At 38.0% G+C, this 19,602-nt stretch overlaps 1 protein-coding gene across 16 annotated transcripts in view; it reads right to left on the bottom strand.

Moving 5' to 3' along the window:
* The window catches only part of ZBTB20 (zinc finger and BTB domain containing 20), a 455,562-nt gene that overhangs the window by 386,732 nt on the left and 49,228 nt on the right, over positions 1-19,602 (bottom strand). For all 16 annotated transcript variants that reach the window (XM_085237458.1, XM_085237517.1, XM_085237467.1 and 13 more), the window contains one exon: positions 8,915-8,971. The gene's annotated coding sequence lies outside the window, so the exon portion shown is untranslated. The remainder of the gene's footprint in view (positions 1-8,914; positions 8,972-19,602) is intronic.

The following is a 19,602-nucleotide window of genomic DNA, read 5'->3' as shown; positions in this document are numbered from 1 at the left end:
TTTTGCTTCCAGTAGCATCACTCAACTTTCTTTTTTTAATTTGGTCTTTTTTCTGCAAATGAATTTACATATTTCTCAGTCTCTCATCCCCTACTATGTTTTATTTATGAATATAGGCCTTCCTGATGGTAACTTTAATGTGAAGAAGGTAGTAATTAGTGTACCTATCTGCTAAGTTAATCCCTTTTCCACAATGTCTGCAGAGAAGTTTAAGGTAAGTAACAGTTTACAGTCAATATTAGGTTTAATTATGCTTAATGAGGATAACTGTCTCTGTTTACTAAGTGCACCTAGGTGTGCAGCCCCTATATGAGTTTTTCTCCCAGCCTCATTCTACACTGTTAATAGTGCCACTGTGCACTGTATGTGCGGTGCTTTAAAGCACAAAAGTGCTCCAGGAGAGCCAAGCAAGTGAGGCACCTGTTTCAACACAGATTCTGTGGGAGTAGAACAGTCTTGAAACAATAGCAGTTGTGTTAGGAGAAAGTTCTACCGTCTGGCATTTTAGTGTATGCAGTATATTAGATGGAAAAAAAAAAAAGAATAACAGATATTCCCTAAGCCCCTCCTCTTAGCTAAAAATGTTAAATAAAAAAAAAGCACTTGTTCCCAGTTTGAAGAGATCATTCCCAGGAGTGATTACATTTGTTTAGCGCATCTAAAGCTGCATTAAATAATGCTTTAAAAGGAAGTTAAGCAAAACAATGAAGACTTCTCATCTCACTTGTATTTAACAAGCAGGTATTTTCCAGAACTATAAAGATTCAAGAGACAATTGGAGACTGTGCCAACATCATACTACAACTTCATGCTAGAAGAACATCAAAAACAAAACTTCAGATCCAAACACTGCTAGACTCCCGCTGCTCCATTTTTCAGTTCTGTGTCATGCTGATACATGAGCCTGTAACTTCCTAAAAGGATAATCCAGATTTTAGTTTACCTCATTACTTTTTGCTGTAGCATTTTCCTTTGTGATTTCATGTATTACCCCTTGGGAAATTCATGTGATGGGAAATTTTTTATACATATTTATAACAACCTATGAAAACTGTACCATCCTAAGTCTTCAATTCCCTAGGATTCATGAATTTGTGTGCTTTTTTGTGTACATGAAGGACTAAGCATGCAGGAGAAATGCCTAAAAGAAATAAAAAAAAAAAAGCAGTTTGATTTCCAGTGAGAAATAGAACTAGAACACACAGAAATGGTTCTGCAAACGGAAAGGTTAGTTCTTTTGATTTTTCCAAAGCAGTAAGAAGCAAATCTTGCATTCTGTTCATATCAGAGAAATGTGAAGTTTACTTAGACATAGCTTAGGGGAGTTGTTCTTTTTAGTTTTTTTTTTTTTTTTTTTTTGGCTTAGTGAGCACCCTGCATTAGTCCACACATTCCCTCCTCATTTTTGCCATTGGCAAGACTTCAGGAAAAAAAATCTCCAGTTAGAAAATTGTTAAAAAGAAAAAAGGGGGAAAACCTTCAGCTAAATCACATCCCTTGCTTTTAAAAAACATCCAATTATTTGAATGTCGAAGTATTAGTAACTGAAGTATGATTTTATCCAAAGGCAAAACTCTGATTCTGGAAGCTAAATCCAGATCAACATGCTGAGTGTAGAGATTTCAAAACCCAAGCTCAGGTCCCTTTCTTGAGGCTTACTCGTATTAATTCTACAGTGGACCAAATATAACCTCAGCACTGATGTTACTCAACATTCAGAATAAGGATTTTGATAGGAAAAAAAAAAAAAAAGATTTTGTACCTGAGGTCTTTCCTTCTCAGTGTGTTCCTGAAAAAATGTGATCTAAACATTTAAACACAAGCCTAACCACGCTGCAAAAGTAATAGCTACATATCAGAAAAGTAAAGATATCTGCTTTCAAAGTGACAGTATATTCTTCTCTTTGCCATTTAAGACAGATGTTCAGATAAATATGGGCTGCACTATGAGATGAAAATTATTTACATACACACGTTTTTCAGAGAACTGAGGGTTTCTATCAAAGGAACAAAAGTAGAAAGGGTCATTTTACCATAAGTATAAAATCTAGCAGGCAGATTAACTTCATGAGTTAAAAAACAGAACTAAGGATCTGGAAAATTTAAGCAATTAGATTTCAAGCAGTGCTATGAAAAAAATTAGCCAGAGAACACAAATGCACTCCATGCAAGTTGTCAATACCAAGAAAGTGCATATTCATGTTGCTTCTCACCTACCACTGAGTTTCAGTTAATGTAATAAACAAAGTTTGAGCCTACTTTATATTAAAGTCCTAGAATTAGAGTCAAAAGGATTACCTGCAAGCCACTAACGTTCAGTGTACACACAAGTGTAATTGTCTCCTCAAAACTCAACAGGGAAATCTCCAAACCATAGGGAGCAAATATCCTTCAGAGAAAGACAGATGTGTGCATTATTACAAAAAACTGTGCAGCTCCCTTCCCCAAACACTCGGCTGGATAAAGCCCCACACACTTTCCTGAAGAGCCCTGGAGGAAGGTGAGATTGCTTATACAGTGGGTCATGTTCCCCCTCCCCTCCCCCCCCCCAAGATCTACAAAGACTCAGTCACCTCCATACGATTTCAAGATTCTCTGGTTCTCTGTCTCAACAGAGGTGAAGACATTCTGCCTTGAAGACCAGTGATGTAAATGAGTTTCTCTGCTCCTGGTTGAGGAGCCTGCCTACAGTTTGACAGCCTCCAGAATCTCAAGGTATATACTGAAATGGCTCACTTTTAGTTCACATGCCAGGCAAGCACTCAGGATTCAAACATTGTGTTTTAACACCTACCAATCAAATCATTAGAACGTAACTAACAAGAAATCTCTTATAAATGGGTACTGAGATCTTGGGACAATGCCATCTTGTAAAGAACATTCACATATGCCTATGAACTGTAAACATATTAATTCAGAGCACAGAAAATGTTTTTGGTCCATTCTGCAAATGACCACAATTCAGATTATTAAAAAGTCAAATGAAAATTCATAATGAATTGAAAGTGTTCCATGACTGAGTAGCAATGTTTCTTGATTGTTTTCTTCAATATTGATTTCTTGCAGAAGAAAACACAAGTTCCACCTTCTTGTTTCTCAGAAGAGACACTGCCTACCTGTGTGAATTCTCTCTGCCATCCTGAAGACAAGCCTTCTGAAGGCAAAGGGACCTGTATGATCCCTAAAATCCTATTAATATCAATAAGAATGATACAGGTTTGACTGAAAACAACCAGAGGGAATGGCTAAAATGGGCTCAGGGCTGTTTTTCAGAGACAGAATTGTCTGTATCATCTACTTGGCAGTAAGATGTGCTTGCTGCTGCCATGTAAACGGTCCAGCTCACACTGCTGTTCATGTCTTGCTGTCTCATTTTGTTGTCTGCCATTTAATTTGCTGGTAAAGGAAGAAGAGGGGTTTGGTTCACACTGCTGATAATACTGAACTACTCAGTAATGCTGCTGCTCTGCTATTGATAGCTTTTGCCTAACTTGCATGGTCTCAGCTAGACAGTTTGCAAACTTGAACAAGACACATAGAAAGTTGTTCAGTGGCCCCACCATAGTGTCACCATACAAACATTTGAATCAGCTCTAACAAACATATGCCCATTTATAGAAAGAAGGGGTAGGAACAAAAAGGAGATGTTGAGACAGAGGAGAGAGTGAAAGGGAGGATGAAAAAAAAGAAAGGCAAAGAAGGAGGGAAGGAGATTAAAAAGGATTACAGCATACTACTTAGTGAAAGATATACCTATGGAACTTTGTGAGACAGTAACATTTTGAAGAGGAAATCTTGTACCACCAGATAGATTTACTACTCACTCCCTTTTACAATTCATCTCTCATCAACCCAAATCACTGAAGAACAAAAGTTTTAACACCCTGCAATTTTTCACTCATATAGCACTAAATGAGGACATTCTGTTAGTATGCTGATTAGATACACTGCAAATGTCTTTACCAAAATAAAACATTCTCTCCTTTTATTTTTGTACAGAATAATATACACGCTGACCTTGCATTGTTAGTTTTACCACAGTATCTGCTGCGAAACATAGTGCATATACATGCAGGTAAACAAATACACAGATACTGAATTGTGTGTTGACAGCAGGACTGTTGAAACCCACATCCTCTGGGCAGCAATCAGCTATGAAGGAACAAGAAAGCTAGTGTAATGATTAACTAGCCCAGTGGGCTATTATTCGTGGCAGGTAGAGCAGCAGCAGTGCAGTCTGTGATGCTGCTCTCCTCTCCCTCTGGAATGCTGTTGGATCCCTGGAATCAAACTCAGCAGAGAAAAAAAAAAAATACAACAGCTACTCTAATGCTAACATAAGAAACTAGATGAATTACCCCTCCTGGACTTCACATTTAAGGAAGAAACTTGCAAGAGAAAAAAAATCTTCTTTTAAGCTTGATGTTGAATGAACATGACAAATATAACTTTTTATCAAATATGCACGCATGGTTTTTGGTAAGGATAATAAGGTTATTGGTATCAGCTATAGGCAATTATTTTCTATCCAGCATGAAGTAAACAACTTTAATGGCAACTGGCAAGTATCAGTGTTGTTAAAGGCAGTCATGGTATTAATACTAGATCAGATGGTTAAAGGGCATCCATCTAGTTGAAAGACTAAACCATCAGTATCCCTCTAGCCAATCCGGGGAAAAAAAAAGTTAAGAATCATCACAGCTGTTCCCTCTCCATTGGTGCCTCATCTTGCAGCCCTCTAGAAATTCTTTCAGAATTCTACTGTATCTTATAAATTCTTTTCAAGCAGTCCACTAAGGGTGAATATATCGTAATACCCACTGTATTTCTCTCACTGATACCTCACTCAGCATTTCGTACTGAGACAATACATTACCTCATGTTATCAGCTTTGGGAAACCGAATTCAGCCTTTTCTACCTATCAACAATGAAATTTCTTCAGCCATGGCAGAAAACAAAAATCAAAGTTTGAGCTTCAGTTTTTATTTCTAACAAGAACATTTACTGCTTATTTAAGACCTTGAAAGAAAGTATTCAGCAAAAAAAAAAAAAAAAAAAGCAAAATCTTTCTTTCAATAAACTCACTTTCCCCCTGGAAGGCTTTGCTCTGTGTATGGATTTTTCATTTACTTTAATTATTTTCAAGTGCCTCTGCTCAAATCAGTAGGAAGTAAGTATCCACAACATCATTGTAGGTCCTAGTGCTAGATGTTATAAACAACACGTTCTTCAGTGGCCTAAATCTGTGACTGGCATAAGTAGGAAGTCTTGAGAATTTGGGAAGTCCTTTTCCACAAGGAGTATTTCTGGGGACCCCATGACCCATGGGAATCAGTTATCAAAGGATATGTTATGGTACTTACAACTGCATAGACAGCTCATCTGTCTAATCACAAACGCATATGTAAATCCTTCCTTCCAAGAATGTTGCTAGTATTTCAATGAAGAAAGCTAAAACTCACCTGCCAATCACAGCAACTGACAAGACATTTTCACTCATCACTGAATCATGGAAAATCTTGAATTGGAAGAGACACAAGGATCACTGAGTCCAACTCCTGGCCCTACACAGCACCAGCCCTATGTCTGAAAGCAGTGTCCAAATGCTCCTTGAACTCCAGCACTTGGGACTGTGCCCACTGCCCTGGGCAGCCTGTTCCATGCCCACTGCCCTCTGGTGAGGAACCCGTCCCTAACCCCCAGCTGCCCCTCCCCTGACACAGCTCCATGCCGTTCCCTTGGGCCCTGTCGCTGTCACACAGAGCAGAGCTCAGCGCTGCCCCTCTGCTCCCTGTGAGGATCTGCAGCCGCCATCAGGCCTCCCCCCCAGCTCCTCTGCTCTGGGCTGAGCACACCACTGGACCCTTCACCATCCTCAGAGCCCTCCTTAGGGCACTCCCTTGTACTTTTATGTCCTTCTTACACAGTGGTGCTCATAACACCACAGTGAGGATAGGCCTCACTGATGCAGACCAGAGTAGGAAATACATGAGGATTTAGTCAGACACAGTAGCCAAACAACTCAACTAGGCACATAATCAAAAGCAAATTGTAATCTTTCATAATCTCAGCAATCACCTCTCTTTTTCTCACATGCAACCACACATATACTCAAACTATAACAGGAATGCAAAAGTTTTTGTCCTTTGTTAAGTGTTTACAGCACAGATCTCTTTCTGGTTAATAAATACACATCATTAGTTCAACAAAAAGAAGAAAACAAGCTCTAAGTAAAAGCCCTTGGCAAACTTCAGATGGAAGAGCTCAGATACATTTATGTGCAGACATTCACAGGAGGAAGAAGAGGAACTAAGGCTGAGGAAAACTCACAGGATTCAGCCACTATCTCATCATAAGCTGTGGACTTTGACTTGAACTAAGATTCCAAAAATAAACACAATTAACATTTAAATCCCAAGCTGTATTTTCAGTGGCACCCTCTCCTATGATTATACGCAAGCTCAAAAACAAAACCCCAGCTAACATCTACAGCTTTGAGCAACTTCAGCCTTCAGTCCCAAGGAAGAGCTATCACTCAAACTTTCCACCGTATCCACAGGCTTCTACTGTCACACCCTGAATTAAGAACACAATAAAACTGAAGATGCAATAAAACTAAAACCAAAGAGAGAAGAAACAGACAAAACGATGGTATGGAAGGTGTGATACAGGCAGCTGGAAAACCAGGAAATATCACCTCTGGTAAATCTCATTTTTAAATCTCCTCACTTTCACTATGCATTCCTGTTTGTAGTGCACACTTTCACATAAATTTATAGCTCCTCTGCACTGTTGCCCATAGTTACATCCCGCACTTACAGGTAAACCCGCAACTCTTACTCCAGAAGGGAAGGAAATCAACAGTATGAAGTATGAAAACAATTCTGCACTTACCAACATGCACTTGATTATATCTTCGAAATAGTTGCTTTAATATACAAGTTGTTGCTGTTGAAGTTTGATTTAAAAAAAAAACCCTGTCAGTTTCAACATTCAGGTGAAAGTATTGCTGCTGGCTCCAGAATAATTTGCATATCTTATCACTAAGTGAAATGTCTGAGGTGTGTACCAATCTGATGAAATTATAAACAAGAGTCCACAGAAGCACACATCTTCCTGTTTGATTTCTGTCCTCTTCACTCCTCTATAATAAATTGTAAGATCATCTCATTCTAGATGGAGGTTTAACTGTGCATGTAAAAAGGAAAATGAAAGCAGCCTATTCTTTTTCACACTTTACAGCTGAGAACCTGACAAAATTGTGGAGTTTGTGAACAAGCAGAAAAGCTTAGTTTGTTACATTATACTTCGTCTTTAACTGCCACACGAATGGTAGAAAATCCAATGCATTTATATATCTTTAAAAAATTCTCCACACTCAACACAAACTAATACATAAAACTACACCTCTTTTACTGCTATGACTAATATACATGCTTAGCTTTATATACTGCAATTAATCTCATCTACTTCAATAAGATTACTCATAATGCTGTAAGTGAAATACATGTGTAAATCCTTGCAGAGTCATGGCCTGAATTGTCAACAGCATTACATGGAACAATTAAATGCCCAGGCCCAGAATGGCTCTTCAAAAAGATAAGAAGAAATCTTTAGGCATAAGAGGTAACAATCTACTCCAGGGAGAGGCTGTGAGAGGAACAGTATTCAGGGGATTGTCCTCCCTTAGGAAATACACCATCACCAAATTATTCCAGTAATACTATATTCACCTTTTTTGTTGACTAGTTATCACCTTCTCTCACCACTCCTTTCTCACTCTCCATCACATCTTGCTACAGCTGCTTTGTGCCAAAAGAAGATAGGATATACATTTTTATTCTTTTGTGCAGTAACACAGGGTTAGAGAACAGTCTGGTCCTCATTTTGACTAGCTCAGTAATAAACAGTTCACATGCTAATTTTAACTGAGTGGATGCACAGTTGAACAAACGCACCAACTCTCCTTCTTAACCTATTACTGAATTGTTCACACGCTAGTCTCTCAACCCTCTCAGTACAGATTACTTGCTCAGTATACTCTATGGACAATCTTTAATCTGTACTTTCTTTGAGTTCATTACAAGAAGCTGCTGATGAAAACAAATACTAATTGAATACCCAAACTGTTTAGTTCCACCTACTGACAAGTAGCTTACCAACTAGTTTGCTCTGTAAATATTCAGAAGTTCTACACAAAGTTACTCTGTACATTATTTAGTGTTTGACTAGAAATTGTGGCTTCAATACACACTTCTGTTCAACAAAGTCAATCCCTTAAAAGTTCAAATGAGTATTTGTCACAAACATTTCACCTCTACTAATGAACTGCATGAGCAAATGATAGAAAATGCAAAGCTGTATTATGCTTAGCAGTTAACATTTTAATAAGGAGGAGATTAGCAATTTTTAATACCTCCAGTGCTTTGTTATATACAGTAGCACAATAACTGAATATTTTAATTGCTAATTATTTAGACCTCATTCAGTTCTCAGTCAGGCAAAACTCCCATTGAGGGATTCTTGCCTGAGAAAAGAGCTACAGGATTTGTCTTACTGTAATTTGAAAAAACTTCATATATCATAAAAACTATCAAGTTATAGTGAGACAAAAATCATTAAATCCTTAGCAATATTAAACTCTACTGAAAGTCCCACTGACTCCTAACGCCAATGTTTTTATATTAAGTAAAACAGATAATTGCAGTTTACCAATTGTTACTTACCTGCATAATTTAGGCCCAGATATGCTGGTGCACTTAACGAGATCTAATAATATTTTGAGTCTTGTTATTGTACCCCTGCTTTTTTCCTATGGGAAATCTCAGTTCAAATATGATAGGGAAATAGCATTTCCAAACAATTACACTATCAATATGTTCAGAACCCCAAAAAAGGAGCATTTAATTTTACCTTTTGACTTCGGACTCCAAAAGGGTTAAGAGCAGCTCTCAACACTTCTTTTTTATGCTGCCGTAAAAAGAAAAAAAAGAAACTTATTAAAGCTTATGTTTCGAGATTTGCACACAAAACAGCTTGAGTTTTCATAACAGTCAAATAACCAGGAGTCAGTGGAGGAAGTGAGTGGAATACTGTATATATATCAACATACAGCTACCTGAAGGAAACAAAGCAGTCTTACACATTCACATTTAGCACACAGGTGACAAACAAATAAGCTAAATGTGCTAGCACACAACATGTCACATTCTGTGCATACTTCAGAGAGAAAACTTACAACTGAACACCAATCCAGTAGGGACCAACTCATATGACTTCATGCTTAAAAAAAAAAAAACATTTTTTCCATTAAGTGTAGTTTTACTCCAACTAGGGATAAAAACAAATGGGTGCCACAACCGAAGTTTTGCCACTTGTTTTATGTTCAAATTCACTTGTGAAAAAAGTTACAAGTAAATACTCTAAAAGTTCAAGAGTTTTAAGTGGTTCTTTTATTTTTCTTTAAAAAAATGTGTATGATATCCTTCCATCTGTCATAGCTATAATTGGCTTTAGTGACTAAAATGATCAGAAAATCTCTCTATAGACTGCTTTCTGAGAAAGAATTAAAAACAGACTTAGTACTATATAATACTAATTAAAAAAGTGTTCAGAACTGGCTACCAAACAGGAATATTCTGATGTCAGAAATTAGACTTGGGCACTCTACTCCCAACAGTATAAAATAAGGCCTAGGGATCTAACCAGCATAATTTCCAAATCCTGTTATGAGAGGTTCACTCAGATTACAATTCCCAAGCCCAGTCCAGCCAGGCTTTGTGTTTTCTCACAGGAGCAGCAAGATCTATACATCACCCCCAAGTACTGAATTTCTATCTAGGAACCCATGGCCAACCTAATTACCAGCTCAGCCATGGCAGAAATGGGCTAAGCTTACTGGTATTCTGTAATCCTTCACTGGTGAGGGGTTTTCAAAGCTATACACAGAGACATTTTAATCACTGAGATTTTGACCCCTTTGTCACACTACAGAACTGATTCAAAAGCAATTATTTTCCATAAACTTGTTTCTCCAGAGCTCAGATAATTTGCTGTATTAATGGACCTGTGATCTGCTACCTGCTAAAAGTAAACTGCTACAGAAAAGAACTGCTCTTTGAAGCAACCTAGTTTATAAGGAAGGAAAGGATGCAAAGCATTGCTTACTCAATGTAAAGAAAATGCAATAACAGCAGGCTTTCTGGTTCATCATTTCCAGGCCTGACTTCCCACCACTCTCTTGCTACTACAGAGGTGCTTCTGTTTCTTTCCAGCCTACACACTCACAACTTCTTTTCATACCCATGGCCATGCCTTTGTTTTCTGGGAGCTTACTACCTCCAATTATAACAAACAAACCATGTCCTAAGTTCATCACTTGAAGACACTTCCCACCCTACACAGGTCAGTCATCAGCATCCACAGCATCGGTTGTTGTATGGAGTCTTTCACTGTTTTCAGAGAAGATTTATTTTGCTCGAAATAAGGCTGTATAGCACATGTTTTAGCTTTCATAAGGTCTGTCACTGCCTGAACAGACACACTGGATGGCAGCTGGTAGCACTTTCCAACATCGCACAACCACAATCTCTAATCGTCTGACAGTTCTGCACTGACAATGAATAAAGCAAAACAGAAAGCCTAAAATATCAAGTAATGAGGATCAGATTTTGACCTTTAGATGCTGTTAGATATATTATAGGAGGGTCTGTTTGGTTTAAGTGATACTAGCAAGTATGAAACTGCACTGTTTGCTTTGTTGTCTAACTCATCTAACAACAAAGTGCTCTGTGCTGGCTGGCAAACTATGTGCTGCAGTGAGAGATGACTTGAATCTCTCTACAGTATGCTGGGTGAGCCCAGGAAGAGTGCATTATGCTGGGGAATTCAAAATACATGAAAAGCAGGAAAAAGCATAGGAAAATCTGTTTTAAACTCATTGATCAGTTGGGCCTGCAGCAACACTTAGATATTATCTCCTCAATCTCTGTGAATTCAAAAGTCTCAGGTCTTCTCTGGTCCACAGCAATTTCAAGTTTTGTACAACCATGACAAACACCTATCCTTTTCTTAGTTAAAATTCTTGCCAGAAAATGCTACACAGAAGTCAGTGTAACTGTTATGTTATCTTGAGGTATGTTATCTTGATTTTCACTATTTTTAATTAATCATTTCCAAGTTTCTGTATGTCTGAGTTTGATAAGTGATAACATTTCTGCCACATAGTTTTTAAAACTACTTTTATATGAGATTTAAGTTAATCAAGACTTACACTTGAGGTAGTCATTTGTTGGACTAACATGCTAACAGAGCATATCATATCTAAAATTACAAACTGTTCCTTTTGTTTTAAATTCCAATCTCCATGTTTACATTTAATAGTTTCAGTTGGAGCAACGGTTTATTGGCGACTCAAATTATTTCAGATAATACCCTCTAAATCTGACATCATGAAAAACTATGTACACAGTTCAGGAAATAAACTTCAGCTTCACTGGAAATATAAGCCTTATGTATCAAGCAAGAGTGAATATTCTGCAGCACAGGCTTAGGACAGTCTTACTGGCCTCAAGGTCACAAAATATATCACAATCCTCAGTCTTGAGATAGCGTTCTAAAAAAAATGCGTTTTCAGGGATGAAGCATATTAGTAAGAGATCTAACATAAAGATAAAAAACATAGAAATGCACAACAGTTCTAAATTAAAAATGCTTCTTCCGCTATGCCAGTTGCTTCTACAGTAAGAGCAGTACATACTCGCCGCACCTCGAGCATTGTGTTCAGTTTTGGGCCTCCTCACTACATGAAAGATGTTGAGGCCCTGGAGCATGTCCAGAGAAGGGTAACGAAACTGGTGAGGGGTTTGGAGCACAAATCTTATGAGGAGTGGCTGAGGGAACTGGAATTGTTTAGTCTGGAGAAGAGGAGGCTCAGGGGAGACCTCATCGCACTCTACAACTTCCTGAAGGGAGGTTGTGGTGAAGAGGGGTTTGGCCTCTTCTCCCAGGCAACGGACAGGACCTGGGGAAATGGCCACAAGTTGTACCAGAGGAGGTTTAGGTTAGACACAAGGAAAAACTTTTTCTCTCTGAGAGTGGTCAGCACTGGAATGGCTGCCCAGAGACATCAGGGAGTTCCTGGAAGTGTTCAAGAGGCATCTGGATGAGGAGCTGCAAGATATGGTTTAGTAGCTTGTGGTAGCAGTGGTAATGAGAAGACAGTTCGACTACATGATCTTATAAGGTCTTTTCCAACCTTGTGATTCTATGATTCCGCAAAATGCTAACAGGAAAGAACCATATATACTTGTCCATTTCTTTATGATAATACCATATAAGGAGCATGGCCTTTTGACTTTGCTGTGAATGAAAAAAATCCTATTCAGTGAATTATCAACAAATTAAGTAAAACTAAGATAAATACATTCCATTCCATAATATGTAAAGAATGCATAAATTTTATTTACACTTCTCTTGCATACGGAGCTTTTGCCAAGGGGATAGAAAATATTATAGGATGACAATTATACAAGAATCTTCTCTTTTTAAGGCTCTATATACAAACAGCAGCATTCAAAGAATAAGATAAATTATATTAGCATTATCCCAATTCAATTCTTCCCAAACACAGTCATCATATATGCAAACTAAACTCTGGTAGCACGTAGATGAAAGGAACTACTGTTGATTAATGCTAAGAATATAGCAGCCAAAAGAATTTCAAACAATGATTCACTGTGAGACTACCAGTAAATCTCTTGGTCTTTTTAGGTTCAGTCAACCTGGCAACAAACACTGGGTAAAGTATGCCTTAACAAAATGGACAATGCATCACAGCAATGCTCTTTTTGAAAAAAAGACTGTGAATATACTGCTTATGAAAAAAGCTAATCTGCCAAGCTTAGAGTTTCAACTCCTCTCATTTCCAGGACAGTACTGCAAGCAGCAGAAGATTCACTGACACAGGCTTATTGCTGTCCCTCTGCCTTGAACTGACGGACCGTAGAGAGATTTTGTGGCTCGTTCAGTCTCTTCCATTGAACTTACAACCACCAACCAATTACTATTGATCATAGTAAAGTCTTTTGTGATATGGACCTCAGTCTACTGAGAACTAGACTTGAGATCCCTATAACTTGTTTCACTACACAAGCTTGTTTGTCTGGAGGGAAAAAAAAATAAAAATCAAATGACTAGTATTAAACTTCCATCATAAAAGATTCTAGAAAATTTCTACATGAAAACTGCCAAAAACAGACCACTGACTGGACCTGTGACTATAAAATAAACTGGATAAGAACTGGCTTTTTGGCAGGGATGAGTTTTAAAAAATAATACTCAATTTACAGTCCCACTATTAATGCAGGATAAAGTCTTTTAGAAAAAACTCAAGTTCTCTGTTCACTTCTAAATTCTATTTGAAGAGAACTATTTGCCCACATTTACCTACACAGAAGACTTAGATTAACTGTCCAGGCCAAGAACAAAACGACCCTTGAAGGCAATTAATGCAATGGAGGAAGGGAAGTAGTAGAGCATTCTGTAACACTGTCTCCCAGCTTAATACCTCCTCTTAACTTTATTTAACTCAACTTAAACAGAAAACATTGCCTGGAACATGAGAGGCAAATGTTATTTTTTAAATAGTAGTGGTACTAGCATATATAATTCTTCAGAAGGAAATACCAATGCAGACAGTGAATTAAAACATGCCATGGTAACAGATGAAGACTTCAGTTGTCAACAAAAATCAGGCTATTAATTCTCACATAAACAGTCTTTCTACATCTTTGATTTTTAATATATAAACCAAAGATCACTCTCACATTTCAGTAGCTTTTGTCTTTTAATGCCAATCATTTCAACGGACTTTTCTTATACCCTGTGCTTTCTCTCACCCTTGGAAAAGGGGAGTGAAAATATCAAATGGTATCTTACACTACCAAGACCAGAGAAACACTTCAAACATTCCAAAAATTAGGCAATAACTTTGCTTAAGGTGGGGAGGGAATGTTATCAACAGTGGGGTGAATTCTTGCCTGGCAGCAGGAAAAAAAAAAAAAACACCCAAATCTCATTCTGTTTCAATCTATGCTAAGGTCTGGGCTATGTAAACAGCAACAGAGAACTACTGAGTGTAAAACAGTGTAATTTGGTTGCTAATCATGTTTTCTTGTTATTGTTTACTTCTCCACCACCCCCAAGAAACAGACATGGAGATTCAAGAGGAAAGTGGGAAATTATTGGCCTGATTGTGACCACTGAAAGCAAAGATGCCCTGACAGATCCACTCAGTTGAAATATCACATGCCAGAGAATGAAGTTCCACAAAGAACAGTCCTAAATATATTTTGAGAGAAACTCACGCTGCTGCTGGCCTCTCTGTACCTACTCAAATGGTAAAGATGATTTCAGACTTCAGAGCTGTCAGCTTAGCACTTTTCAGCAGAATGTAACTAATTCACAATTCAAGAAAACAGAAATATGATGTGCCTGTTCCTTATTTCTCTCCTCCACATTTTGGTTGTATTTCTAAAACAGACAGAGGCTGAAACTTTTCCTTGATTGAGGTCAACCAAAAGCCATATTATAACAAGACTCCTCCATCCCTAGTTTCAGGCATTAGTAAGTAGGAATCAAAGGTATCTGCCTTTGTCCAAAAAAATCATTATCATCCTTAAAAATTAATTCCCTCAAAGCACTGGAAATAAGGAAAGCAGAAAGTAGAAGGGAAGATAAAGATGAATTCTCCTCTCTCCCCAGAAATAAGAAATTGGTTAGTAACTGGTCAGTTACAGGCCATAAATGCCATCAGTCTCCCTACATTGAGTCTGTTTTCTCTGTGATGGTAACTGGTGAGTGGTGAGTGATCTCCCTGTCCTCTTCATAACCCTTGAGCCATTTTCCATATTTTCTTCCACTCTTCCTTTAAGTGGGGGAAGTGAGAGGGCACCGTGGTAGAGTTTAGTTGCCCATCAGGATGAAACCATCACAGCAACATTTAACTCCTTGATGACTTTTCTCTCATCTCCTCCTTGGCAGAAACATCTTCAAATTTAAAAATCAGAACATGAGCCAAGCATAAAAATAAATAAAGCTCAACATCTATAAAAAGTACACAGACTAACCTGCTTAATTATTAACAGGTAAACACAACAAATTCTGAATTATTTACTTAATCTTTTTCAACTACAAACCACAGACTTTTAGAGCATGAAATACATGCTTTATTCTAGGACACAACACAGATATTTTTTAAGCCTGTGTGGACTTGTATTTTCTAAGGTGGGGCTGTTTTGAAGAATACACACTTCTTATAACCCCAAAATACTTTCCTCTCACTGAACCCTGACGGAACTTTAAATACAGAAATAGAAGTTTTAGTATAGTATTCATATAGTATTCATGTGTTCATCAGTGAATGAGCTGGCTTGTTTCTAACTTGCAATTGAGTGAAAATGACATTTACGTGAGGCATACGCATCATCTCCTGTTTCTGTAGATCTGCTGAAAAGGAGCAGGATTAAGAGGCAAGCTGGTCAAGATGCCAGTCAGAAGTGTTGCAGTGAAAAATAATATTGCGTCAGGAAAAAGCCCATTTTCTCTACTCAGCGATGACACTATGTTAAATCAAAACGGTCTGCACCTCTAATAAAAGAGAATGTCACAGGCCCACGATGACCCTGCAAGTAACTGGTCCATACCTGACCATTCTTATATACCTTCTTCCTATATATTGCTGACTCTAACTAACTCAGTGCTAATTTGATGCAGTGTATCCTTCATCAAATTGATATCCTAAGACACATTAGATATAAGGGGAGGTCTAAGTTCCTTCCTGGAGGTGTGCTAAAGCAGTAACAGTTCTGCACATGACAAAGTTGGAGCATACCCTTTCAAGTCTCCAGCAGTCAGCAGTGTAGAACAATGCTACCTCCATCTCCACAACTTCAGGCTATCATACTGTCACTGTCATCCAGAAAAATGCTACATTATTAATATAGAATAAAAGCAGTTGTAAATCTCAGACAATTTTTCTTAACTACCTTCTCGTTGGGAACAATTTCATAACACTGATTAGGAAGCTCTGGATTAATAAAGATACGCAAACACACATTGAAGCTACATATGTGAGACAAGCCACTCAAAATCTATTCTAAAGTTTACACACACAACCAGAATTCTTCACAAGGATATTAAGATAATATTTAGAAGGTGCTAACAGACCACCGATCACTCATTGCTTAATATAACACTACAATGCAATGGAAAGTACAGCAAAGATAGCAGATTAGCAAAATTCCAGGCTACAATAAATGAGGATAAGCCTAAATGCAACAGCTACAGACACAGAAACAAGGGGGGGGGAGGAAGAAGAAAGAAAAGAAAAAAAAAAAACAAACACAACAACAACACCACAACAACTTCTTACCCTAAATAGGTCTTCAGATACACAGGGATCTCCAGCAAAAGACCTATGTGCCCCCCTGCCAACCCTTAAATGAGGTCTGGGAAAGGGTGGATTCTGCCCTACCCCTTCTGGTCAATCAGGAGCATTGCTTGCACCTGAGCTCCCGTGGGTTAGCCCTGCCTTCCCACCAGGTGCTCTGCTTCAAGTTGTGACTCAGCATTTCTGCTATACTTCTACAAACCTGTACAAATATAATATGCTATATCCTCTACTCCTAATGACCATCATGGTCCACCCTAATTTGTTTCCTTGTTATTTGTTGCTGGTTTTAGGTCTTAATAATTTTATCAATATTTATGTACTACGCTTTTTTCTGCCTACCAATGCCTTCCAAAGGTTCAATTCAAGAGATGAGGCATTTAATCACAGAACTGTCGTATCCTCCAATTTAGGAGGCCTACTTACATTAGCAACGTTTTATTAACATGTTATATTCTACATTTAATATTTAGTGTTATTGCATGAAAAAGTTTACTGTGTACTGCTCACACAAATGACTTAACAAATTCTGTTCAACACATAAAGAAAAAAAGTGTAAGTAATATGTGTATTTCTAAATATACCTACCACCGTAAGAAAATAGGGACAAGCATCAGAAATGAGGAGAAAATAAAAAAAAATATGATAATGGAGTTAAAAATTAGCTTACAATGTCTGGACAAAAGAGGCAGAATTGGGGATATATGCACAATGTCCCCTCATCCTTTAACTTTTGATTTCAAATCTTCCTCTGGAGGCCTTGGAAGCTGCCTAGCTAAAGGAAAATAGAACTTGTTTGCTGAAGCCTTTCAGTGGAGACAACTGTAACAAAGCACACAGAAAATGTCCCCTAAACCTCTCATGTTTTACCAGACCCACAAAGAAAAAGTAGGATTTTTGTCTGAGTTTATGAGAACTTCCATTTTTTCACTAGGTGGGTAGATTAGCTGTATACACCCTCATGAATTACGCAGCCTCTTTCCAGTGTGTTCTTAAGCAAGAAGCCCCAGTGAAAGATGTGCATGAGCAGCAGGTCATTCCAAATGACAGCCAAAGAAGACCCAAGTTTTCCTGGAACAGCTGGAAAGTCTGGAAGGTCAACTGTGTTCTGGGCGGCATTAAAAAAAGGGGTGGCCAGCACAGAGAGGGAGGTGATTGTCCCCCTCTACTCAGCTCTTGTGAGGCCCCATCTGCAGTACTGCGTCCAGGCCTGGGGCCTCCAGTACAGGAAGGACGTGGAGCTCTTGAAATGGGTCCAGAGGAGGGCCACTAAGATGATCAGAGGGTTGGAGCACCTCTCCTATGAGGGAAGCTTGAGGGAACTGGGTTTGTTTAGCTTGGAGAAGGCTCTGGGGAGACCTCATTGTGGTCTTCGAACACTTGAAGGGAGCATATAAACAAGAGGGGGAAAGACTATTCACAAGGGTGGATAGTGATAAGACAAGGGGGAATGGTTTTATACTGAGACAGGGGAGGTTTACATTAGATATTAGGAGGAAGTTTTTCACACACAGTGTGGTGACACACTGGAACAGGTTGCCCAAGGAGGCTGTGGATGCCCCAGCCCTGGAGGTATTCAAGACCAGGCTGGATGTGGCTCTGGGCAGCCTGGTCTGGTGGTTGGCGACCCTGCACATAGCAGGGGGGTTGAAACTACATGATCATTGTGGTCCTTTTCAACCCAGGCCGTAGCTATAGAGATGTCTGTTTTGGAGGTACTGATCTCCAGAACTTACGACTGGAAAGGAGTTTTAGTCCATCTTCATCTCTTAGTTGCAAGGAAAAGCATCCTGGTTTTCATTCTCTATTTAAAGAGTGAATCAAAGGTACTCTTACAGGCATTTGCAAGGACCATGTAAAGAGAGTTCTTCAGCTTCATCTAAGTTAGGCCTGCATGAAAGGACCCATAAAGCAGTTCCAATGCAATTCTTACTACCTTGGAAGTGCATGAAGAATGGATTTAGGCTAATGGTTTCAGCTTTTCTTATCTTTCAAATTACCTGAACCACTTCAGGTAATGATGTCTCTTTTTACTGCCCTTGAAATAAACCAGAATAGTGACCCCTCCCAGGATGATAACCTTCCAGCAAGGGATCCCTCCAGGTGCCTCTGAAGCCCACAGTACTCTAGTGAATCAGAGAAATTTCATCAAAAAGTCAGGAATATTCTAAGTAATCAATGTGTTTTAGGTTTTTTTTATACTTCTTGTTGTCCATTTTGTCAATATATCTCTAAATATTTATAATGCTAAGACAGACGCTTAGGTTTCAGAAAATACAAGACTTGTCTTCTGCAAAAATATATGATCTCAGCAAAAGCATTTTTTCTACTGGTGAAGTATTTTCAGTATTATTTCAAAGGACCCTTGCTGTTTATTGTCATTCCTGACAAAATATTAGTTCCAAAGCTTTTCTAACTTTCTTCAGTTGATGTTTTGTGAAGTGACATTCAAAACAATTTTTTTTTGTTTTGAAACAAAACAAAAACAAAATGGGGCCTATTTCACATTCTTTTTATTCTTGCACTTTGCTGAATTCTTCAAAATTATTCCAACGCATGTACAACACTGACATCCAAAAACATAATACCAAATTTCAGTTCACGTTTCCTCTATGAAAAAAAAAAATCTTTGAAAATGTATCTTTTCTCAGTTACATTCAGCGAGGGACATTAAAAATTCAATATTTGCCACTTTACAATGACTTACGGACACAAACTAGTTCCTTAGACTGGTCTAAATGTAAGGGGAGTTTTAAGTATGCACTTGAAACAGTACTAACGCCCAAAATACAGCTCCAATCCTTATATCACTTATTCATTTATTTTTTTCCTATAATTTCTATAATCTATTACAGCTACAGTATTTATTTTTTAGAATGATTAACATGTAAAAATTAGTACATAGAGACCAAGTAGTAAGAATGGATCTAATAAAAAATTAATATTTTTTACAAAAATAACTATGAGATTAATCAATACGAAGACTGAGATATTCAGATCAGTAGGACATTTTTAGTTCTAACATTCATCCTGCTTTAAGGACATCAGGACAGTTTGATTTAGTAAAAATCTTAGCTGAGATTTATCAGTACACAGTATTTGGATTAAAACCATGTTGGAAGCTCTACTGCAAGATAGCAGATAACTCCAT

Source organism: Meleagris gallopavo, chromosome 1 (genome assembly GCF_905368555.1).
Source record: "Meleagris gallopavo chromosome 1, MGAL_WU_HG_1.1, whole genome shotgun sequence".
In the NCBI taxonomy this organism is placed as follows: Eukaryota; Metazoa; Chordata; class Aves; order Galliformes; family Phasianidae; genus Meleagris; species Meleagris gallopavo.
The sequence above is the reverse complement of the archived record's forward strand: the minus strand, read 5'-3'. Positions and strand labels throughout refer to the sequence as shown.